The following is a 24,450-nucleotide window of genomic DNA, read 5'->3' as shown; positions in this document are numbered from 1 at the left end:
CCAACTTGGTCAAGTTCTCCCTGTTCAGTTTTGCTCTGAAGGACCAAATCATTTAAATGTTCTATATATACAATGAGAGACTTCTCGACAATACACTTGTTTTAATTTGAAGAAGCTTTCAAAGATATGAAAGCATTTTTATCTTCTTAGAGTAAGATTTTGGTCATTCCTTTGATTTGTGTGATTGCACTTTCAATATGTTCTGCTTCCAATAAAGAGCAGATATTCTTCACCGGAATCATTTGTTGTTTGCTCTTTTAGGTTGTGTTAACAAGCTGTCAGACATTTATTTGTGTGGGTTTTTTTTAAATAGGTCTAGCACAACTGAAAACTTTGATGACTGTTGAGACTCTAGATATATTTAGATTAGGGACACCATGCTTATCTCCTGGCGTATTTTAATTTCTGAACAGAAAAATGCAACAACATTAATATTTTCAGAAAGGTGGTATCATCACTTTTATCTGTGGTGACACAGTCAGCTGTAGTGGTTAGAGGCTTGGGCTGAGATTTCAGAGATCCAGGTTATAACTTCCAGGATGAGTTAATGTCATGGATGTTGTGAGGATAAAGGGAATAAGAGAACTGTGTATGCTATTGTGATCTCATTGAAGGAAAGCTGGGGCATAAATATAACTAATAAAGGTAAATTAATACCCAATACACTAAATCTCCTGATCAACAGTTTGAAGCATGTTGTCCTCCTAACTCTAAACTTCACTTTGTAAGTCTTACCTCTTACCCACCTGTGTTAAACTACCGTTTCCCCGAAAATAAGACTTAAGCTGAAAATAAGCCCTAGTATGATTTTTCAGGATGCTCGTAATATAAGCCCTACTCCCCCCCAAAAAATTTTCCAGTTAAGTGAAACCCCGCCCTCCACCATTGTGTAGCAACCAGAAGATGACATGATTGTATTTGACTAAATGTAGATTGTTATACATGAAAAAAATAAAACATCCCCTGAAAATAAGCCCTAATGCATTTTTGGAGCAAAAATTAATATAAGGCCCTGTCTTATTTTCCAGGAAAATAAGGGGAAAAGGGGGAAACAAAGCTTAAGAAAAGTATAAAGGATGGAGGAGCAAAGAGAAAGAAGCCTTGATGAATACTTGTTTGTGAAATGGTTGTTGTGGGTTTTCCAGGTTCTTTGGCCGTGTTCTGAAGGTTGTTCTTCCTGACGTTTTGCGAACACTGTCTATGTTTTCAACTCCTATCCTCTGAAGATGCCGGCCACAGAGACTGGCAAAATGTCAGAACCCAAAAAACCCACAACAACCATTAGATCCCGGCCGTGAAAGCCTTCGCGAATGCATTGTTTGTGAAATATCCATTCACCAGAAGTAAGGTATCCCCCATATAGATAAATGAGGTGCCCTGAAGGCCACCATTGTAGAAGGAAATTAGTGTTATTTTTCAGCTTTTGGCAAAACTGAGAGGAGAGGAGAGGGAGTCACACCTGGCAGCTCCTATGACCTGTCCCCTCTGAAATGTTCACATGGTCTGCTCTTTCCTCAGTCGATTCTTTCTTCAGTTAACCCATGTTACTTCTGCAAAAAATGACAACAGCTCTCAAAACTGAAGACTTTAGCTATAGCCTGTCAGAAGCCCATCTCAGTCACTTCTGTCCATATCAACCTGTGTAATTCTTCCATCTCGAGGTCTTTTATCTATTCAGAAGATGTTTTCTTCCCCTTCTGGACATCAGGAAAAGTGTTGGGAAAAGCTGTGTTTGGAGAATTATCCTACAAACAAGCTAAATATAATAATGCAATCCCAGAACCACAGTAGTGATTATTTTGTAAAATGTTTGTTGTCAGTTTGAACATCTGACTTCCACAGATATCATAATTTAATCTTTAGTTACTCTCCCTTCTAACTGCGCAAATGTATCTGATGATACAGTGGTGCCTCGCAAGACGAACGCCCCGCCAGATGAAAAACCTGCAAGACGAAAGCGTTTTGTGATCGTGTTGGTGTCTCGCAAGACGGCTTCTTCTATGGCCGTGCTTTGCAAGACAATTTTTTCCCGCAAGACCAATACCTCGCAAGACAAAACTAATTCATTCATCTTGCGAGGTTTCCCATAGGAATGCATTGCAATGCGTTCCTATGAGAAGTTGCTTTTCGCAAGATGAAAATTTCTCAAGATGGCGTTACTCGCCTTCCCACCATGGTGGTACCTATTTATCTACTTGCTTTCAAACTGTTAGGTTGGCAGGAGGTGGGACAAGCAACGGGAGCTCACTCCATCATGTGGATTCGATCTTACGACTGCTGGTCTTCTGACCATGCAGCACAGAGGCTTCTGTGGTTTAACCCACAGCGCCACCACGTCCCACTGTCTATTAGTTTTTGTTGTTGTTTAGTCATTAAGTCATGCCTGGCTCTTCATGACCCCATGGACCAGAGCACACCAGGCCCTATTAATTTTACCATCATCCAAATCTTAGCCATTCTAGCTATGGGTGGTTTGTTGCTTTGGGTTGTATGAATGAAGTAAAATGCACTCTTAGGGGATAGAGAGTGAGACTGACATGATAATCCCAGACAGAAGGGGAAAATGTCATGCACAGATGCAGTAGAAAAATACAAATACAATATTAGAAAGCACTAGGCTGGACGCGGAATCCTGATAAATTTTGGCATAGAACTACTAGGAAATCTACTCCTCAGCATGAGTGGAAATGCTCTAGCTGAGTTAGTGTAATGGACAAGCATTGACAGAACCGCTACCCTTTCAGGCTGTCAGTATTGTTTGTCATTATTGGCAACTTTTGTTACGGGCGCAGCCTCTCTAATTGGTAGTGTTGGGAGGTCTTACTTCTCAACAGCAAGGAGTTAAATGCCGGTCATACTGGAGTGAGAGATAGGGGAAAGAAGCAACAGCACAGAAGAAGGCCAGAGTGTCTTGTCTCCAAGGTGCTTGAATGTAAATGCAGTTGGAAAACTATTCCTGGAGCCCCTAAGGTACTACAGATTTGACAGCAGCTGCTAATACAGAATAGACAAGTACTTCCAAGTCAAAGGTTGAAGCCCTTCCAAGCTCCAAAGTAACCTTTTAACCACACATTTGAAAGAGACTGTGTCTACAATGTCAATGTAATCAAACTTGGTTTGTGCAAGGTGGGGGAGAGCATTTCTTATTGTTAAACCATGAGTTATACAGATGGGATGATTTTGCAAGGAAACTAACAGACACCCCTTTTTTGTGACACACTAATACACTAATGTGGATATGGAACAACTGATTGGTTCAAAATTGGGAAAGGAGTACGACCAGGCTGTATATTGTCCCCAGCTTATTTAATTTATATGCTGAATACATCATGCGAAAGGCTGGACTGGAGGAATCCCAAACCGGAATTAAGATTGCTGGAAGAAATATCAACAACCTCTGATAAGCAAATGATACCACTCTGATGGCAGAAAGTGAGGAGGAATTAAAGAACCTTGTAATGAGGGTGAAAGAGAAGAGTGCAAAAAACAGTCTGAAACTCAACATCAAAAAAACCAAGATCATGGCCACTGGTCCCATCACCTCCTGGGAAATAGAAGGGGAAGATATGGAGGCAGTGTCAAATTTTATCTTCCTGGGCTCCATGATCACTGCAGATGGAGACAGCAGCCCTGAAATTAAAAGGCGCCTTCTTCTTGGGAGGAAAGCGATGACAAATCTGGACAGCATCTTGAAAAGCAGAGACATCACCTTGCCAACAAAAGTCCGAATAGTCAAAGCTATGGTTTTTCCTGTCGTGATGTATGGAAGTGAGAGCTGGACCATAAAGAAAGCAGACCGCCGAAGAATTGATGCCTTTGAATTGTGGTGCTGGAGGAGGCTCTTGAGAGTCCCCTGGACTGCAAGGAGAACAAACCTATCAATTCTAAAGGAAATCAACCCTGCTCACTGGAAGGATAGATCCTGAAGCTGAGGCTCCAGTACTTTGGCCATCTCATGAGAAGAGAAGACTCCTTGGAAAAGACCTTGATGTTGGGAAAGTGTGAAGGCAAACGGAGAAGGGGACGACAGAGGATGAGATGGTTGGAGAGTGTCATCAAAGCAACCAACATGAATTTGACACAACTCCAGGAGGCAGTGGAAGATAGGAGGGCCTGGCGTTCTCTGGTCCATGGGGTCATGAAGAGTTGGACACAACTAAACAATGACGAATCCACTAATATACTGTTGCAACCAATCATATGGTGTCAAGGAATTTTCAGAAATTTTCTTTCTGAAAATGGCTTGAGATCTTGGTCAATATGGCTATGCAAAAAAGATTATATTATGGAATATTCCTCCCTTAGAAGAGGAGGGGAAAAACCTACAACACCTTTATACATACTAGAAAACTACTATGTCAAAAATAAAAATTAAATACAGCCTCCTCTCCCGTTTATGCAGCACTGATGACTCATGGTCTGAGCAGGAAACAGTATCTCATCCCATCATTGGGAAGCAAGGTGTTCGCACCTCTCAGGCAATGGCCTGAACCTGATATTCAGGCATCATTTCAATGGAAAGGCATTTAAAAAATAATAATAATATTCGTCATTTGCAGTATGAACTGATACATTCCAGAATCCCACTACATTTTTCTTCATAAAGTAAACTTAAGACAGCTCTGTGTTAACTGCTTTTTGGTATAAGTATTGACTTCTTCCATTGACTTTCAGATTCTATTTGCAAACAGCTGCTCCTCATTTTTGTATTATGGATCATGCACAATAGATTACTCCCTTGCTACCTTTAAAAATATGATTGTAATATCCTTCTTTCTATCAGTGATATGCTTGTGCAGTGAATGCAACTATGGCCATTTCTGGATATGTGGTAAAAGGAAAGTTAAGTCCCATGAGCTTCCTTCTACAAATTCCAGTCAAAATATAAATTTATGACCTGCATCCTGCGGCTAGCTAAAGTCTGGTAAAATGGCCGTAAAAGATGGGACCTTTTCAGTCATGGTCCCTGCCTTTTGCAATGTTAAGGTGGACTCACCTGGTTCATAACTCATCATAGAATACTCTACTGTGAAGAAAAAGAAAAAGAAAGGGTATTCTACAGGCTTTTGGTAGACTTCTGCACAGAATTTGGCTACTCTGCTGTGTCTTTTGCTACTCCGAGGGTGTGCTTAAACTGCTGTTTTCTTTATTAGTGTCTGCCTGTTTGGTGGTTGGTTTAACCTATTTGTATTAGTTTCAGAACCGTGGAGGTTAGCATCTCCTACAGGGGTTCCATGAATCCACTCGGGATTTTAATCTGCACTTTACAGAAGTTATTCAAAATGCCAAATCTAATTTTGGGATTTATTTATTTATTTATTTATTTATTTGATTTTTACCCCACCCCTCTAGACCATGTCTACTCGGGGCAGCTTACACAATAAATCTTATTCAGCACCTCAGAAAGTTCATGTAAACTACAGATCAAAATCTAGAGGGGATGAAATAGCATTTGTGAAATCGGAATCACCAGCCTCTGCCAGCCCAGAGTGGTTGTATGTTTGTTTCCTTTGGAGAACAGTGGATATAAGTATTTTATATACACACATAAACTGAAGTATTTAGAATCAATATACGTACTAGATAAAAAGGCACTTGCCATGTGGGAATATAATCAGCTATGAATTTGAAATCTACAGAAAATACAAAGAAAGGAAATTTTGACATGATGAAGCCCCCTCTTTTGCTTATCTATTGTGTAGGCATCCTTCAGTCTCAAGAGACTATGGTAACGTGCTCTGTATGAAGGTCTTGGAACAGTGTCTTGTGTGGCAGAGAAGGCCAATTCGAGAGTGACAATCTCTTCCACATTGAAGACAAATACAATCTGTCCCCTGTCCAGCTCCCTGGTTTTGCTTGTTTCGGGACTGCCTCTTTGCCTCGGCCTGCTGTACAAGTGTCTCTTCAAATTGGGAGAGGCCATGATGCACTGCCTGCCTCCAGGCTGAACGCTCAGACGTCAAGGTTTCCCATCTGTTGAGGTCCATTCCTAAGGCCTTCAGATCCCGCTTGCAGATGTCATTGTAATGCAGCTGTGGTCTCCCTCGGGGGCGGCTTCCCTGCACTAATTCTCCATACAGGAGATCTTTTGGGATCCGACCATCAGCCATTCTCATGACATGCCCAAGCCAGCATAGACGGCGCTGTTTCAATAATGTATGCATGCTGAAAATTCCAGCTCGTTCTAGGACTACTCTATTTGGAACTTTGTCCTACCAGGTGATACCAAAAATGCGTCGGATGCAACGCATATGGAAGGTGTTCAACTTCCTCTCCTGCCATGCACAAAGGGTTCAGGACTCGCTGCAGTATAGGAGTGTGCTCAGGACACAGGCTCTATAGACCTGGATGTTGGTGTATGACGTCAACTTCTTATTAAGCCATACTCTCTTTGTGAGTCTAGAGAACATGGTAGCTGCTTTCCCAATGCATTTATCCAGCTCAATATCTAGGGAGAGAGTGTCAGAGATTGTTGAGCCAAGGTACACAAATTCATGAACAACCTCCAATTCTTGCATGGAGATAGTAATAGAGGGAGGTGAGTCCACACCCTGGCACATGACTTGTGTTTTCTTCAGGCTGATAGTTAGTCCAAAGTCTTGGCAGGCCTTGCTAAAACGATTTATGAGTTGTTGGAGGTCTTCAGCAGAGTGGGCAACAATGGCTGCATCATCAGCAAAGAGGAAATCCCACATGCATTTCAGTTGGACTTTGGTCTTTACTCTCAATCTAGAGAGATCAAAGAGCTTTCCATCTGATCTAGTCCAGAGATAGACACCTTCTGTTGCAGTGTCTGTGCTTATCTATTAAATGCAAAAGAATCATTACATTTATTCACTTGAATGATGACAGTAGACCAGGCAAAGTTCACACAAAAGGTAGAAGAGAACTGGTTTCTGAATGAACTGAATGGGGGCAGAGAGTGAGAAGGCAAGGAAAAAAAACTGTGAAAATCCTAATGTTAATGAAGTCCCAATAATGGGCAGTGAACTAGCCTTTGTATTATCCCATTTCACCTATTATTCATCTTCATGCTCTGAACATACTTAGAGGGAAGCCCTACCCCTTCCTCTCTGTTGTTGTGTTCTGTCCAGTTTCAGTTCTGAGAAACTGAATGCAACTTCAATGGAAGAGACTTTCAGCTCTACACATGAGCTAGAAGCATGGGGATGTTAAGCTGTTGTTTCTGTGTAGCGGGAACCTCCAAGGAGGAGTTTCTCCTTTTCAAATTCAGACCCAAACTGCATGGAACACAACAACAGAGGGAGGTGGTGCTGGGTGTTTGAAGCATGTTCATAGAATCAACATAGTACCTCATAGTAATCTGACTGTGGATTGCCCACCCCATGGAGGCCTGATGGACGCCAACATTGGCATCAATTTGGCGCCAAGTCAAAATATTCTTCTTTATTAGAAGCTTTCAGGGTTGAAAATCATGGCCTGTGCAGGTTTTAAAGCAACAGTTTTAACACTGCAATGTTTTAATTTTGTGTTTCAAACTGCTGAACTTTAAAATGTTTCAAACATTATATGTTTTTAAATGATTTTAGATGACACTATAACACACACACCACTGAAATCCTGTGACACAGGACACTATAAAACTTTCAAAAAATATATAAACATCTGTAATGGCTGAATAGGGTTTTGACACTTGAGATTGTTTTCATGTACAGTATATCACAAAAGTGAGTACACCCCCTCACATTTCATACATATTTTAGTATATCTTTTCATGTGACAGCACTGAAGAACTGACATGGCTACAATGTAAAGCAGTGAGTATACAGCTTGTATAACAGTGTAAATATGCTGTCCCCTCAAAATAACGCAACACAGCCATTAATGTCTAAACCACTGGCAACAAAAGTGAGTACACCCCTAAGTGACAATGTCCAAATTGGGCCCAAGTAGCTGTTTTCCCTCCCTGGTGTCATGAGACTCGTTAGTGTCACAAGTCTCAGGTGTGAAGGGGGAGCAGGTGTTACTGTCTCAGACTGGTCACTGGAAGTTCCACATGGCACCTCATGGTAATGAACTATCCGAGGATCTGAAAAAACCAGTTGTTGTTCTACATAAAGATGGCCTAGGCTATAAGAAGATTGCCAAAACCCTGAAACTGAGCTGCAGCATGGTGGCCAAGCCTATACAGTGGTTTAACAGGATAGCTTCCACTCAGAACAGACTTCACCATGGTTCACCAAAGAAGTTGAATGCGTGTGCTCAGCGTCATATCCAGAGGTTGGCTTTGGGAAATAGATGTATAAGTGCTGCCAGCATTGCTGCAGAGGTTGAAGGGGTGGGGGTGAGGGGGTCAGTCTGTCAGTGCTCAGACCATATGCCACACACTGCATCAAATTGGTCTCCAGGCCTGTCATCCCAGAAGGAAGCCTCTTCTAAAGATGATGCACAAGAAAGCCCACATATGGTTTGCTGCAGACAAGCAGAGTAAGGACATGGATTTCTGCAACCATGTCCTGTGGCCCGATGAGACCAAGATTAACTTATTTGGTTCAGATGGTGTCAAGCATGTGTGGCAGCAACCAGGTGAGGAGTACAAAGACAACTGTGTCATGCCTACAGTCAAACATGGTCTGGAGCTGCATGTATGCTGCCGGCACTGGGGCACTACAGTTTATTGAGGAAACCATGAATGACAACATGTACTGTGACATACTGAAGCAGAGCATGATCCCCTTTGGAGACTGGGCCTCAGGGCAGTATTACAACATGATAACGACCCCAAACACACTTTCAAAACGACCATTGCCTTGCTAAAGAAGCTGAGGGTAAAGATGATGGACTGGTTAAGCATGTTTCCAGAACTAAATCCTATTGAGCATCTGTAGGGCATCCTGAAACAGAAGGTGGTGGTGCACAAGGTCTCTAACATCCACCAGCTCTGTGATGTCATAATGGAGGATGTCATCTGTGATGTCATAATGAAGAGGACTCCAGTGGCAACCTATGAAGCTCTGATGAACTCTATGCCCAAGAGGGTTAAGGCAGTGCTGGAAAATAATGGTGGCCACACAAAATATTGACACTTTGTGCACATTGTGGACATTGTCACTTAGGGGTGTACTCACTTTTGTTGTCAGTGGTTTAGACATTAATGGTTGTGTGTTGCGTTATTTTGAGACAACAGCACATTTACACTGTTATGCAAGCAGTATACTCACTGCTTTACATTGTAGCCAAGTGTCATTTTTTCAGTGTTGTCACATGAAAAGATATACTAAAATATTTATGAAATATTACTTCTGTGATATACTGCAATTGTAAACTCCTGACAAGGGCTCATTTCAGCACGTATGGTTTCTCTTCTCATACTGGGGAGAGAAGCCGCATCTGTGAAAATTCTTTTCTGTATCTATTGAAGGTAAAGTTATTAGCTGTAATTTCTTCTTTAGGATAGGTCTATTTTCTTTAGGACAGGTACTAGACTGGCCATGTTTCAACACTAGAGCAGGTGTTTTTCATGGAAAGATTTCCAAGCTCAATCTCTGTATTTACAGTGAACCTGAGGAAACACCTTTATATGATGCCTTTAAGAGATTTTGCCTGGGAGGGACCTTTCTGGACCAGTGTGGATGCCAGTCAACTCAGTAGCAGCCACTTGTTTTCTCTCTATCTCAGATTCTTTTACCCACCTTTTTTTTCAAATCAGGCCAGTCAGAGTTAGCAAGGGAGTCAGAGGGAAGTGTTCTGTCACCTATGGAACCAGTCAGTCAGTAATGAAGCTAGCTAACTAGTTAAGCTTAGTGATGTTACAAGTTAATACTTCTACACAATACAATGTTTCTCTTTGTATAAGAAGAAGTGTAAGTAAACTGAAACATTTTATTTTTGCTCATTACCAGTGTCTCTGAGTGAATGCATTGAGACAATAAGTGCCAGTTGAGATAAACTAACCAAATAAGGGGTTGTCTATTGTGGGGAGACTTGAAGCCAATCTGCTCTGTAAGTCTCTGCCCACATTGTTATCTTCTGCTGCATAATTAATTAGAGGAAGTTTTAATTTTTATTTAAGCCATACTCCTTTCATTGCACACTCTGTCCCAAGAATTTGAGACTCTCTAAGACCTTCTGTTTGTCTGACAATAGTGAAGTAGATGGTCCAGTGGTGTGAATCAGGATAAGACAGCTACCTATACTGTGCTTATAACAGTGAAAGCTATCAGGGATATTTTTTAAAATAATCTGATATTTTCTGAAAGTGTGTTTTCTGTCTTAAAGGTATATTAAAAGTTTTAGTCTTCAAGAGGTAAAAGTGTTTGCCCCTCAAGACTCAAGCACTATTTCTTTTTTAAAAATGGTATGAGTTATCCAACTAGAAAGCCCTAGTATAATATCTCCCTCCATATTCTTCTACTCCCTTCCAACAAAGAAATAAGCCACTGCATCAAAGTTCTGAAATCCATCAGATTAAAATGAGAAGGTTAAATGCGATAACACTGAATGGAAGCAAAATGTCAGCTTGAATCCTCTTCATGACACAGACAAGAATTCACTTCTCAGATACAGAATTTTCCAACCTATAAGAAGCTGCTTGGCGTAGGGCTGGCATAGAGGCTTTAATTTTCAGGAGGCATGTTTTGAATTTATTCAGCCTGGGTAAGTTTCTGGAAAACATGCCTTTATTTGGAGCAGGATGATGGTGCTCATTGGACAATTTGGAAACCACATGATAATCTCAAGTTGGTTCCCAGCTGTTTGAACAAAACCATGTCTTTGGTGAGGGGGGCTATGAAAAGATCTGAAAAAATAATGAAATCAAAAACATCCACATGGTTACAGCCATGCAAACATCTTAGGTATCCTTAGGTTAGGCATCCTTCAGTCTCAAGAGACTATGGTAATGTGCTCTGTATGGAGGTCTTGGAACAGCGTCTAATGTGGCTGAGAAGGCCAATTTGAGAGTGACAATCTCTTCCACACTGCAGACAAATACAATCTGTCCCCTGTCCAGCTCCCTGATTTTGCTGGTTTCGGGGTTGACTCTTTGCCTCGGCCTGCTGGAGAAGTGTCTCTTCAAAATGGGAGAGGCCATGATGCACCACCTGCCTACAGGCTGAATGCCTGAATGAGGTCCATTCCTAAGGCCATTCCTAAAGCCTTCAGATCCCACTTGCAGATATCCTTGTATCGCAGCCGTGGTCTCCCTCTGGAGCAATTTCCCTGCACTAATTCTCCATACAGGAGATCTTTTGGAATCTGACCATCAGCCATTCTTACAACATGGCTAAATCAACATAGACGTCACTGTTTCAGTAATGAATGCATGCTAAAAATTCCAGCTCGTTCTAGGACTACTCTATTTGGAACTTTGTCCTACCAGGTGATACCAAAAATGCGACAGAGACAATGCATATGGAATGTTCCTCTCCTGCTGTGCACAAAGGGTCCAGGACTCACTGCAGTACAGAAGTGTGCTCAGAACACAGGCTCTATAGATGTGGATCTTGGTATATGCTGTCAGCTTCTTATTAAGCCATACTCTGTAAGTCTAGAGAACATGGTGGCTGCTTTGCCAGTGCATTTTACCAGCTCGACATCAAGGGAGAGGGTGTCAGAGATTGTTGTGCCAAGGTACACAAAGTCATAAACAACCTCCATTTCTTGTGTGGAGATGGTAATAGAGGGAGGTGAGCCCACGTCCTGGCCCATGACTTGTGTTTTCTTCAGGCTGATTGTTAATCCAAAGTCTTGGCAGGCCTTGCTAAAACGATTCATGAGTTTTTGGAGGTCTTCAGCAGAGTGTGCAACAACAGCTGCATCATCGGCGAAGAGGAAGTCCCACATGCATTTCAGCTGGACTTTGGTCTTTGCTCTGAATTTAGAGAGATTAAAGAGCTTTCTGTCTGATCTAGTCCAGGGATAGACACCTTCTGTTGCAGTTCCAAAAGGCGTGCTTCAGCATGACAGCAAAAAATGTCCTAAACAGGGTCAGTGCAAGGACACAGTCCTGTTTCACTCTGTTTTGGACGTCAAAGGGATCTGATGTTCAGCCATCAAATACTACACTGTCCTTCATTTCCTCATGAAAGGACCTGATGATGTTAAGAAGCCGAGGTGGACATCAAATCTTGAGAAGTATTTTAAAAAGACTGTCTCTGCTAACCAAATCAAAGGCTTTTGTGTGATCTATGAAGGCCACAAAGAGGTATCCTTATGGAATAGCCTTGTGTGTTTGTGAAGAGTGCCCATATGAACCATTTCAGAGTTCCAGAAAAAACAATAAGAATGAGGAACGATGATTCTCTCTCTCTCTGAAGATGGCAGACACATCTTATCCCTCAACAGCTATGCTTACCTGTCTGTCTGTCTGTCTGTCTGTCTGTCTGTCTGTCTGTCTGTCTGTCTGTCTGTCTGTCTGTCTGTCTGTCTGTCTGTCTGTCTGTCTGTCTGTCTACCTGCATAAATATATGGAACTTGAAGGAGTGCTTCCAATTGCAGATGTCTGGTTAAGATCCAAGTCAATGTATGTATGTATGTATGTAGGTATGTAGGTATGTAGGTAGGTAGGTAGGTAGGTAGGTAGGTAGGTAGGTAGGTACGTACGTACGTACGTACTTACGTACTTACGTATGTAGTTATTATTGCTCCATTAGTACAAAGCAGTTTTCTAGGTGGTTAAAAATCAATGATTCAACAACAAAACAATGAAAACAGTAACACAGCTATAACAAATAAACAGAACAAGTTAATAGAAACAGTGACATAGCATGAGCAAGGCCACAGGAGTGGTTGCCCTGGGTGCCAAATTATTAGAAGCCCAAAATTTCAGCCCTGCCATGAAACTACTGGGCAAGGTGCAGCTTAGCACAGTTAATCACATTAGAGTAGGCTTAGTGAATCAATGTGTATTTAGTGAGTCACATCCTCTGTAAGTTTCAGTTATTCAAATAGCCCTATTATAATTTACTATGCTAAATTAAGTCACAGTTACAGTAGGCCCCTTTACAGAAAGATGTACTCATCAAATCCCCATTGATTCAATACACTAAGCAACAGGATTTTGGCCATAGTTAAGTGAATGTGTACAGGTCTCTGTAGCAGATGCTCTGTCTCTCGGTTACCCACATCAAGCAAGAGTAAGAACTAAACAACCCAAAAGATACCCACCAGTTGTGTATAACCTAACAAATGTATTGACATTACTTCCTACAATCAAGTATCATTGTCATCAAGAATAGATTGCATGGCATATAACTTCACAGCAAGGAGGAAGGAAACCTGTGGGATGGAAAAAAGTACTGTTAAAGTAGTTGCTTAGATGTATACGATAAAACTCTAACAAGAGAGAACTCTAAGCTGGAGTCAACCTAATACAATTCTAACAAGACTCTGGAGAATGAATTATTTTTTGGTTTAAAAGATGGGAGTCCAGTTCATTATCAATTGCCTGTCCTTATAAAATTCTCTCTGAATTCTTTAATGATCGTAAGGATATCAGCATTCCTAGGTTTTATGTGCAGTCTGAAAAACAAGGTTTCCAGTACTTAAGCCTTGTAATTGCAGTATACTGGGCAAGAGAAGAAGAGTTATGCTAAAGCTTCAGCTGAGATGTGAATGAAAGGACATTCCAAAGTAGCCCTACTCCAGAGGAAGTCAAACTACATAACTTTGCAAAGTGGAAACCTTTCACATTCCACCCTGAAATGGTGTCAACTTTGTTTCCATCAACCCAGTTGCATGTGCCTAAACTTAGATTTAAGTTCAGAGCACCTGCTTTGAATGCAAAAGGTCCAAAGACATTTAGTTCCTGGAATTTCCAAGTAGAGCCTAAGACCTGGGAATTGCTCTTTCTTGTCAGATTTGACAATGTTGGGTTATGTGGAACAATGGTTGCCCTCTGCCTAAGGCAGCATCTTCTGTTCCTAAGCCTGACCGTGGAAATGTTACTGCGTAGCTGGTGGATTCTGGGAGGGCCCACAGAGCCCAGTTCTGTTTCCTTGAAATTGAGACAAAGGCAGGAATGTTACAGAATGTCAAGGAGATGGACAAAATGATGCGAGCAAGGTGACTTTTATTCGTCACTGTGAAATATGTCACACGTGTTTAATGTAGGGTGCATCTGGCTGGATATTCCTGATTGCCCTTGCTTCCCTTTGTGGAAAGCTACAAATGGGAGGGCAGTCCTATAGCAAAAGATTTTGTTTATTCGTTTTTGAGAGGCAAGGAAGTTAATTTTGAACAGAACTGAATGGCTGACTCGAAATAAATAAATAAACCAATCTATCTTTGTATTGCATTTTTGTCCTTTGGCTTGCCGAGTGGAACTGCTTCAATAAGCTCTTTTAAACATCTGCTTCTCCTTCCTTCACTTTTTTTTTTAAAAAAAATATTGCCACTTGGTTAGACAAATAAATCTGCAATTGTTTTCCAATTTATGCTTCTCATGACTCAGAATTCACAGTGTTATTTGCACCTTCCTATAGCCTGGCTTATGGCAGCCTCCTTATGATGAAAGATCTCATTATAGTTAGCACTCTGCATTCAGGAGAGGCAATCAATTCTTTTCAGAGATCTAATTTGAATCACTTGGATCCGACTAGCTTCTCCTGTCTCCTTACCTCCCATTACGAAACTTTCCCTTTTCCCCATCTCTTGATATTAGCGTATTTCAATGCAAGGCTTTGGAACTCATTCTGGTAATCGGAAACTGTAGGTTACAGGTTTTGTTGAACGCAGCAATTTCTCTCTGCTGAATCTGTTTCCTGTGCTCTTAATGGCAGCATTCAATGAACAGTGCAGAAGTCATTTCCAAGGGACATCTCTCCACTTGGACTGCGGCTATTTTAGACTTTTGTTTGCCACTCACAGTGACATTGGAGGACACAATTCCCACTCTGGCTCCCCACTCCCCTTCTCGTGCCCCCATCCCATTCATGCTAGCATCATTTTTTCCAGTGAATGAAATCTTGAGTATCATATTCACAAGCTGCAGGCAAATATGATTTGTTCAGGTGAATTAGAGAACAGCTTAAATAAGGAATAAATCTGAAATAATAACAATCTGCATGCTCATAATCCAGAAAGCAGCAACATTTGTCGGTTGTTTTATAGGGAAATAACTTGTCTGGCTCTATTCTGAGAGAAGGAACAGTTTTTTTGATGCAGTAATGCTTGTATGGGGCATGAGAAATGTGGGGAGAGGTAACATCTCAGCCTGAGCATCCAAATTTACTATATGAGGCTGGAACACTTGGTACCTGACCCTGTGATATAAAGCTAGGTTTCTAGAGTAGTATTCGGTATTAATACACCAGGTAGGAACAGGGTGCCAAGGATGTATGGAGAAGATTGTGTGATATCTCCCATTCTCAGCCAAAGGGGATTTGGCTGAGAACGGGAGAATGGTGAACTGAGAATGGTATTGTAGGGGACAGTTAAGACCAGAACCCTATCCTTATCTTCAGTAGTAGTAGTTGTTGCTTAGTCGTTAAGTCGTGTCCGACTCTTTGTGACCCCATGGACCAGAGCACGCCAGGCCCTCCTGTCTTCCACTGCTTCCCAGAGTTGGGTCAAATTCATGTTGGTAGCTTAGATGACACTGTCCAACCATCTCCTCCTCTGACATCCCCTTCTCCTCTTGCCTTCACACTTTCCCAACATCAGGGTCTTTTCCAGGGAGTCTTCTCTTCTCTTCAGATGGCCAAAATATTGGAGTCTCAGCTTTAGGATGTGTCCTTTAGGATGAGCACTCAGGGTTGATTTCCTTCAAAATGGATAGGTTTGTTCTCTTTGCAGTCCAGGGGACTCTCAAGAGCCTCCTCCAGCACCACAGTTCAAAAGCATCAATTCTTCAGCAGTCAGCCTTCTTTATGGTCCAGCTCTCACTTCCATATATCGCTTGTGGAAAAACCATATCGTATAGACTATGCGGACCTTTGTCAGCAAGGTGATGTCTCTACTTTTTGAGATGCTGTCTAGGTTTGCCATCACTTTCCTCCCAAGAAGCATGCGTCTTTTAATTTCATGGCTGCTATCACCATCTGCAGTGATCATGGAACCTAATAAAGTAAACTCTGTTACTGCCTCCATATCTTCCCCTTCTATTTGACAGGAGGTGATGGGGCCCGTGGCCATGATCTTAGTTTTTTTAATGTTGAGCTTCAGACCGTTTTTTGCACTCTCCTCTTTCACCCTCAATAAGAGTTTCTTTAATTCCTCCCCACTTTCTGCCATCAAAGTGGTATCATCTGCATATCGGAGGTTGTTGATATTTCTTCCAGCAATCTAAATTCCAGTTTGGGATTCATCCAATCCTGCCTTTCACATGATGTATTCTGCATATAAGTTAAATAAGCTGGGGGACAGTATACAGCCTTGTCGTACTCCTTTCTCAATTTTGAACCAATCTACTTCTGGGAGTTCTCAGTCCACATACTACTGAAGCCTACCTTGTAGGATTTTGAGCATAACCTTGCTAGCATGTGAAATGAGTGCAATTGTACCATAGTTGGAGCATTCTTTGGCACTGCCCTTCTTTGGGATTGGGATGTAGACTGATCTTTTCCAATCCTCTGGCCACTGCTGAGTTTTCCAAACTTGCTGGCATACTGAGTGTAGCAAGTGTAGCACCTTAACAGCATCATCTTTTAAGATTTTAAATATTTCAACTGGAATGCCATCACCTCCACTGGCCTTGTTGTTAGCCATGCTTTCTAAGGCCCACTTGACTTCACTGTCCAAGATGTCTGGCTCAAGGTCAGCAACCACACTATCTGGGTTGTCTGGGACATCCAGATCTTTCTGGTATAATTCCTCTGTGTATTCCTCCAACCTCTTCTTGATGTCTTCTGCTTCTGTGAGGTTCCTCCCATTTTTGTCCTTTATCATGTCCATCTTTGCAGAAAATGTTCCTTCAATCAATGTATCTTCAATTTTCTTAAACAATCTCTGATTTTTCCCTTTCTGTTATTTTCCTCTATGTCTTTTCAGTGCTCATTTAAGAAGGCCCTCTTGTCTGTCCTTGCTATTCTTTGGAAGTCTGCATTCAATTTTCTGTAACTTTCCCTGTCTCCCTTGCATTTTGTTTCCCTTTTGTTCTCTGCTCTTTGTAAGGCCTCGTAGAACAGCGACTTTGCTTTCTTGCATTGCTTTTTCTTTGGTATGGTTTTTGTTGCTGTCTCCTGTACAATGTTACGAGCTTCTATCCAAAGTTCTTCAGGCACTCTGTCCACCAAATCGAGTTCCTTAAATCTTCACTTCCACTGTGTATTCCTAAGGGATTTGCTTTAGATTATACCTGACTAGCCCAGTGGTTTTTCCTTGTCTCTTCAGTTTAAGCTTGAATTTTGCTATAAGAAGCTCGTGATCAGAGCCACAATCAGCTCCAGGTCTTGTTTTTGCTGACTGTATAGAGCTTCTCTGGCTGCATAATCTATCTGATTTCGGTATTGCCCATCTGGTAATGTCCATGTGTAGAATCACATCTTGTGTTGTTGAAAAAGAGTGTTTGTGATGACCAGCTTGTAGGGTTATTTAATAATATTTAATAATCCTAGAACTGCAGAGCTGGAAGGGACCCTATAGATCATCGAGTCCAGCCCCTGTCAAGGAGGCACAGTGAGGAATGAAACTCACAACCTCTGGCTCTGCAACCTGATGCCTAAGCCCCTGAGCTACCAAGAAATGAAAGGGAGCACACTAGCACAACCCCTCCACCATCACTTTGTTCTCAGGAATATCAACAGTTCTAAAGAGCTCCATATAAATAGAACCTGGGAAAATCTGAGTTTAGGCTTGTGTGGTAGAACCTGTCCTTCAGTTCACAGCTGTTACTTTTCATGTGAGCGGCACAGGTGGAGCTAATGTGCTCCCCACCTCATATGTTTAGGAACCCTTATTTCAAGTTCCTGAATAGGACTAGAGGCAGAGTTGGTAAATTATGATGGGAGGTTAGAGAGACTGTGTGTGAAAATTCCCCTGTCGTTTGAAGGAGGCCTTGTACTGAGCGGAGGTGCTTTGAGTGGGGAAGGTCTTGCATTTCACCATCAGGGAGTGGACCTTTTTGGTGGCAGCCATGACATTGTGCAACATGATGCCTTTGGTTAAATGCCAGGCTCCTTCCCTCTTGATCTTCAGGAAGTGTGTAAAATCGGAACTTTTGAAGAAGGCCTTCAGAAACATCCTTTCCCTTGCTGTTCCATGTGATTGTATTTGAATTTAGTTTGCCATTGCCTCGGGCGTTCTTTCTTTTTTCCTTCTCATTTTTATGATTTGGATACAGTGGACCCTCTACTTACGGAATTAATCCATACTGGAACGGTGGCTGCAAGTCGAAAAGTCTGTAGGTCGAATCTCCATTGACTTACAATACATTGAAAACCGATTAATCCCATAACTGGCAGTTTTTATTCTATTTTTGTTCCATTTTGGTTTTTTTTCTGGTCTGTAAGTCGATTCTCCAGCTGCAAGTCGAATCTAAATTTTGCAGCCAGAGAAGTCTGTAACTCGAAAAGTCTGTAAGTCGAGCTGTCTGTAAGTCGAGGGTCCACTGTATTTCTGTTGCTGGATGGGTACATGGGTGCTGTATCTGTTTATGTGACGTTAGCTGCCCACAGTAGTGGTTTGCCATTAGATGGGCAGGATAAAAATCAGTCAGTCGGTTGGTCAGTCAATGGAACATTATACGCTGCATCTAAATATCTATATACTGGTGATATGTGATAATATGTATTTTGTTATCATAAAATATTTCTGGCATCTATCACTTACAACTCATTCACTATCGTTTTGAACAAGTGAAAGAAAGAGAGCAAAAATTAAACTACTTTGATCTTCCTTGAGCTCATACAAAAGCTAGAGTGAGAAGCTGAGGATAAGGATGAGAAGCTTGCAGCATATCACTGTGAGTGAGAAACAGAAGGGGGGGGAAATCGTCTTTTGCATTTTTTCCCTCACAGCAAGATTTTTCAGCACAAGCGTTTTTTAAAAGAAATATTGTGGAGAATCTCATAGGATTTATCAGATGCTTCATAATGTTTTTCTAAAAGGAACCTCAAGTTACATAGATGTAACACAATTCCTGTGCAGAATGGCATATTTCCTGCACAAGATCAACTCTGAATAGCTATGAATTGCAGAAGATTTGTGAGTTTCATGCAGTTTCAACAGGGGCAGAATTTTAAAAAGGGAGAAAATGAGACTTTGGTGTATTTTTATTATTATTATTATTATTATTTTTTGTGAAAAGCCAGAAACTCTTGTTGGTATGGTGGAAGTCCCATTGAGGGATCTGAGTATGGCAGGACACAGAAAATCACAGAGAATAAGGGGGGGGGGGAGAGGAGAGCACACACCACATCCCTATGTGAGAAAATGTCCCAGTATCAGTGTGGGTACTGAGGAAAAAAAAAACCTTAAGGTGGTTTCTCAGAGTAGTGAAAAGAGCCCAGTAATCATTCTTGGAGGGGAAAGGTGATGAAGTGTAAAGGCACAAGCAACAGAGTAAGGGCAAACACCAGCATTATCTCCCCAATGATGCACAATTTTGCAGATGTGTTGATGTCCTGAAAATCCTAATTCATGCTGTGTATCTTTGCTCAGTATCAGAATGAAGGGTAACTGAACTTCATATTCAGTGCATAAGATCAAACCGTGTTTTCTGAAATGAGTAAGAACTAGTCTTAGAATTAAGAGTATGTGATTTAGAGCCTTCAGAAAATGTTCAAATCCTGGGCTAGGCTTTGCTATTGCCGTTTGAATAAAGTCTGATATTGTATCTCACTACCACCAATAGATTCTTAGGAGGCTTTGTAGTTGGTCATTAAGTCCCAAATAAATGGGACTTAAATATGCAGGGAAATTCCATCAAATAACTACAACAAAAGTCTAATGGCACTATAAAACTAAGAGTATCTATTTGCATTAGAGATGGGGACAAATATAAAAACGGATCAGGTTTTTTGACGAAAATAGCTGATTCATTAAATATTCATCCCTTCATATTTGTTGGTTCCAGAGACCCCCCACAAATACGAAGGTATGAATAAAGGTAAAGGTAAAGGTTCCCCTTGACAATTTTTGTCCAGTCGTGTTCGACTCTAGGGGGCGGTGCTCATCCCCGTTTCCAAGCCATAGAGCCAGCGTTTTGTCTGAAGACAATCTTCCGTGGTCACATGGCCAGTGCAACTTAGACACGGAATGCGGTTACCTTCCCACCATAGTGGTCCCTATTTATCTACTTGCATTTGCATGCTTTCGAACCGCTAGGTTGGCGGGAGCTGGGACAAAGCAACGGGAGCTCACTCCGTCGCGTGGATTCGATCTTATGACTGCTTGGTCTTCTGACCCTGCAGAACAGGCTTCTGCAGTTTAGCCCTCAGCGCCACCACGTACCCATTTTTATTTGTCCTTCATATTTTTTAAAAAAAAAACCAAACATTCTGCCTACCGGCCACTGATCAACTGATCGGCACGGGATAGGCAGCCGCCACCCCCACAGCCACCAAACCTCACAGCCTACCCTCCCACCCCCTTCCTCTCCCTACCTTAGCCCTCCCCTACCCCCACTGACACCCCCTTCCTATTAAAAACAAACCCCCCAACCTTTCTGCTTACCAGCTGCTGATCAGCTGATCGGTGGCCAGTAGGCAGAATGGTGGATTGTTGTGTGTGTTTTTGTAATGTTGCTGAAGATAAACTCAATGTCTCATGCATGCCATGCCTCTCAGTGCCAAAGACCTCTCATTCTGCTGGGGACAAAAATAAATCCCTCAATCCCATGGGCTTCTGTGCCATGGTAAACTCTCCTGGGGGGACCTAATTTGTGGGTGAATAAATTGGTTGTCCAATATCCAATCTTCTCCAATGTTGGCAGGCATTGTATGTATTCGCAAAGGCTTTCACGGCTGGGATCTAATGGTTGTTGTGGGTTTTTCGGGCTTCTTGGCCGTGTTCTGAAGATGGTAGGCATGTTGGGGAAAGACATAGGAAGCTCCGTTGTGATTCCAGATTCTCTAAGTACCTGGGGGGAGCTTTTCTTGGGGTGTCCTCTTTGTGACTATATAACTCAGGTGTCCATTATCCAATGTTCTCCAAACTTTCAGGATTTGTAGAAAAGCGTCTGATGAAGCTTCCCTGCATATTTGGTGTCTCTAGGTGCTTAGGGGCCAGTCTTATAGCTGTTTAAAGCAAAGATGAATCGATTCATCAAAGAACATTCGTATTCGTTGAGTCGTTAACCTTGATGAATCATAAATCAAAATGAATCACCATTTTGTCCCCATCTCCAATCTGTATCTGATGAAATGTGCTGCAGTCTACAATAGCTTGTGGCAGTAAACATCAAGGTGCCATTACATTTTTTTTCTTGCTGTTCTTTTTGCTACAGCATACTAACAAAGCTATCTCATCAAATACCTGTGTCACCATTTCAAAAATCAGTTCTGTTTTTTAAAGTAAATCTTTCAGAGTGTATAAGCAAAGTTATATTATATTTTAGCCAAACAATACTATCATAAGTTGATAGAAATCATAGAAAAGTGAGGTTGGAAGGGGCCTACAAGGCCATCAAGTCCAACCCCCTGCTCAATGCAGGAATACAATCAAAGCATATCTGTCAGGTGATTATCTAAGTTTTTCTTGAATGCCTCCAGTGTTGGAGCACTTACCAACTCCCAAGGAAACTGGCTCTGCTGTCGTACTGCTCTAACAGTTAGGAAGTTTTTCCTGATAGTCATCTGAAATCTGGCTTCCTTTAACTTGAGCCCATTGTTGCATATCCTGCACTCTGGGAAGATCAAGAACAGATCTTGCCCCTCCTCTGTATGTCAGCCTTTCAAATATTTGAAAAGTGCTATCATTTTACCCTTCATCTTCTTTTCTTAAGGCTAAACATGCCTATTTCTTTCAGCCTTTCCTTATAAGGCTTGGTTTCCAGCCCCTTGATCATCCTTGTCACCATCCTCTGATCAGTTGAGTTTATTTAAACATTTATGGAGAAAAGTAAGAAATGATTTGCCATTAGAAGTATCTATTTGTAGATGTTCCAAATGAGGGTCAGAGAACCTTATATTTTGACCAATATTTCATAGGGTGTTCTTGTAAACCCAATAGCTGTAAGATTTCCATTTCACCCTCATTTCTATTCTCTTAAAAATTAGGATCATCCATTTTCTCAGGGTCCCCCCCCCCATTAGTTTTCACTTGAATGTAAACAAAAGGGGTAATAACTACCAAGAAAAAGAGAGAGAAGTGAATAATCCTTCAAAGGGACTCCTAGCTTTGGTCTGAGTCAAAAGAAATGTGTCTTTAGAAATGAAATCACAGGGCCAATATGAGTGTTAAGCTTTAAAAAAACACAGTTTGGGAATATACTTTAGACAGGTTTATTGAAAACAGGGAAACAGATGGGAAGGTGAAAGAGATATATGTGCAAAGACTGACAGATAAGCCTATCTATTGGTCCTGCTATGCCGAGCAGCTGGTACATTAGTGCTAATGCTAGAAAAGCATAGTCATAAACCTATGCTCTCTCAGCAGCAGTCAACAACACAAGAATACAACTGGAGGAAATAAAAGTTAATTGTTCAACAGTGTAGCCGTATATGCAGCATCTCCTTTGCCACCAAACAATCAAAATGTTGCTAGCAGAGACCACCCATATACTAGCTCTGTGGTAAGTGCTGGGCTGCCTTGATAATGTCAGGAACTCAAACTCTTCTGTTCTCTTTAAGATATATATATATATATATATATATATATATATATATATATATATATATATATATATATATATATATATATATATATATATATATATATATATATATATATATATATATATATATATATATATATATATATATATATATATATATATATATATAAAGTCCAATAAATAAATAAAATATCTAAAGTCTTTGTTTTATTTTATGTTTCAAGAAAAAGCATCCAAAAATAGAAGTGACCTGATATACATCTGTATGTATATCAGATGTACATTATTATTCAGTTCTTCAGTTAATTGACCTATTTTGGACTGATACGTAGTTGGGAGCTCCAGATTCAAGACAAATGGCTTGGTTTGGTTCTGGAATGACAAGAAATTAATTTACAAATTGATTTGTGCCTATGGTGTGAATCAAATGGGATAGGATATTAATGGCTTCTACCTTTGAAAAGACAAAATTAAAAAGTGCCTACCATAACAACTCTTAGAGCTAATTGTCCGAAACACAGCAAGTTTAGCCTCCTCATCATGGTTTATCAAGTCTTCCAAGTTCATGTTTATCAGTGCAAAAAAAAAAAAAAAAGTTAAAGCCATTTTGATCTTTCAATATAAGTCAAAGGGGGGGGGGAATTATAAAATGATTTGGATCTGAGGCACAGTCAAATCAGATAGAGCACATATTACTCCAAACTACGTCAGGATACATTCCAAAGGCCCCAGCTGGCCTCTAGCTTGGGCGACCCATGCACAGCGCTAGTCTGGTCCAGCAAGGTTAGGCCTTTTTATGCTCATACAATTTTGTCTCCCAGAAATAGCATGTGCTTCCTATATCCTATATGGAAAATAATGGAGCTGCTGCTTGCTAGAGGGACACGGAGAAGAAATCATTGTGTGTGTGTGAGGAATCAGTGGTAACCCTCTGTGGAAATCAGGCCTACTATTCACAGTTCACTCTTGTCTCCAAGCTCTGCTCCAAGGTTGCCTCATCAGTAGTTGCTTTCTGATGTCATGGTCTCAAGCAGTTCCATTAGATGTTGTATGAGTACAGTAACAGAAAACACTGAAGAGTGAAGCTGAATCAAATTGGAGCCCAACCACTGCTAGTCCTAAGCATTCCTGGGTCTCCATCCTACCTTCATCTTGCCCCTCAGTTGAGACTTCTCCATTTCAACTGAGGTTGCCCTGTCCATTGTTCCCATGTTCAATTTTTCAGGATCGGAATTTCAAGAATGAATACAAATTGGCACAGCCAATGATGAAGGATTATGGGATTTTTGGTTAAAAAAAAACTACAGAGGATACAATTACCCACCCTTGCTTTAGATAATGAAGATGGCAATTCTGCAGGTTTGCTATTTCTACTGTCACTGTGGTTTTGTGACCTACCATTCTTAAGGCAGCAAGAGCAGACGAATAAGTGGATTTCATGCTGATTTGTATTCACTAGTCTGATCTTTGGCGGCCAGCTTCTACCTCCTCCTTTTCTTGTCTTTTTTCCCCACCACCAGCACCGTGTCTGCTATCTCTAAGTGAAGCTGCTGCTTACCTTCCATACCTTTTCTCACTTGCTAACTGATATATGCTGATGAGATCATTAAATTTATCAGCTCTCCCAATTCATTTGAGGTTCATTAAGGATCCACAGCATTGCTTCTTTCATCTGAAAATGGAAAAGGAAACAGCCCTAACCCCTTTTGAGAAATTAAAGTGAAATGGCTACCACTTTATTTTAAGTGCCCATTAACTAAAGCATAACTGAAACC

The 24,450-nt window shown here is 41.1% G+C and overlaps 1 long non-coding RNA gene across 1 annotated transcript in view; it reads right to left on the bottom strand.

Annotated features, from left to right (window-relative positions):
* The window catches only part of LOC144588030 (uncharacterized), a 335,763-nt gene extending 313,137 nt beyond the window's left edge, over positions 1 to 22,626 (bottom strand). Inside the window, exon 1 of the long non-coding RNA XR_013543336.1 lies at positions 5,345 to 22,626. This is a non-coding gene — a long non-coding RNA (uncharacterized LOC144588030). The remainder of the gene's footprint in view (positions 1 to 5,344) is intronic.
* Positions 22,627 to 24,450: the final 1,824 nt, after the last annotated feature.

Source organism: Pogona vitticeps, chromosome 3, assembly GCF_051106095.1.
Source record: "Pogona vitticeps strain Pit_001003342236 chromosome 3, PviZW2.1, whole genome shotgun sequence".
Lineage (NCBI taxonomy): Eukaryota > Metazoa > Chordata > Lepidosauria > Squamata > Agamidae > Pogona > Pogona vitticeps.
Note: the sequence above shows the minus strand (reverse complement) of the source record. Positions and strands in the feature narration are given on the sequence as shown.